Raw genomic sequence first — 1,686 nt, 5'->3', positions numbered from 1 at the left:
ATTATATATTAATTAAATTGGTTATATATTAATTATCAATTAATTAGTACACCCAAAAACCCAACTCCAACATTGAGCCCAATTTTATTCTCCATGATCCATTACTCTAATCACTTTTTATAAGGAACAAAGCCTTATAAAGTGAGAGAACTTTTTAATAGTGACCAATGTGGAACAATGAAATTTCTACTCAAAATTTCTAACAACATATACAAACGCCTACAAGGCATATATTGTCGGCAATGACTTAAAAGCCTTTCGGTACAACTAGGCAGAAGGGTAAGAGGCCTCTATAGCGATGCCATAAAGTCCTTCCATTGCCTCAATACCCCTTTGCATTCTTATGCATCCTTCTTCACCCCATTCTGTATATGACTCTTTTATTAACCAATACTTAGTCCCATCATTGCTGCTCCCTTAACCAACAACTGTAACACCGTGATCCAAGCTTGTTCCACAAGTTCCATCAACACACCACTTGAATAGAATTGGAAGTCAAAACCACTAGCATCAATGGCAACAGAAATAGGTTGATGAACAACAACGGTAAAAAAAGCCTTTTCAATGTTTGCAGGTACATCTTCATAGCCAGTTATATTTGCTGCAATTTTGGCTTCCTTCTTGGAGTTGCATTTATTACCACCGATTTCGCTTTGGTACTAATCCCATGATGTTGGATGAACTGAAATGCGTCGTCAATCAAGCGACCTTCACAATCTTGATCGACACCACTGGTGTCACAACCAACCAATTTTTGCTCAGACAAAAATATCAATTTACTAGTTGTGAGTTGGGTGACGTCAATCAAGCGACCTTCACAATCTTGATCGACACCACTGGTGTCACAACCAACCAATTTTTGCTCAGACAAAAATATCAATTTACTAGTTGTGAGTTGGGTGATTCCTTCTATGGCTGCTACCGCTGAAAATGCCCTGCAACATCCTATATTTCTATTGCAATCAAAAGCTGCTAGCATAATATAAAAACAAATCTAATAAACTCCTAAATGAGGATAAGTAGTGTTGCTCTAATCTAATAAAAATTAGATATTACCGCATTGGCGTCGGTCCTTGATACGTGTCGCGGCTCCTTTCTTCCTACGATCCATTGTTGCTGGTACTGTTGCCGTAAGTTACATTTTCATACTTGAAAAAGTTGTCTTGTGGAACATTCATGGCCTTTGAATTTATTTCTTGAGGCTATGAATTCTTCATTTGTAAGATCTGCAAATTGATTTACACTTAATTTGTAAGGTTTGCTTGCATCGTTATTGGAAGTTTTTATATATACCACATTGTCCTTGAATTTCTTAAAAAAACGCCTATACCAAGCCATCCATTGCTTGTGTCTCCCATACATGGATGCGTCCTGGAGAATATGAGAAGTGCCTTCCGAAGACCATGCCCCCAACATGATGAGGATCAACATCAAAGAAAAATATGATTTGCGTAGCTGCAGGTTGATGAACTCCATGGTAGCCAGTGGAAGTAACTAGAATAATTGATCAAATAAAGGAATTAAAGAGTAGGTATACAAAATGGGTGTAATGCTCCGCAGTTTATACAAAGAATGTACTTGCAATCTCCGAGCCTGAAAAATTAACTGCAACTACTCTTCACCGGTAAGAAAAACTATTTGCGCGACAGATGTTTGTACGACAAAGCAAAATCCATCGCTCAAGGG

The 1,686-nt window shown here is 37.8% G+C and overlaps 1 pseudogene; it reads right to left on the bottom strand.

The window, feature by feature from the left end:
- Positions 1–267: 267 nt before the first annotated feature.
- Positions 268–1,476, bottom strand: LOC137716895 (senescence-specific cysteine protease SAG39-like; annotated as a pseudogene).
- Between the last annotated feature and the right edge of the window lie 210 nt (positions 1,477–1,686).

This window comes from Pyrus communis, chromosome 8, assembly GCF_041283825.1.
Source record: "Pyrus communis isolate YQ-2024b chromosome 8, ASM4128382v1, whole genome shotgun sequence".
NCBI lineage: Eukaryota > Viridiplantae > Streptophyta > Magnoliopsida > Rosales > Rosaceae > Pyrus > Pyrus communis.
The sequence above is the reverse complement of the archived record's forward strand: the minus strand, read 5'-3'. Positions and strand labels throughout refer to the sequence as shown.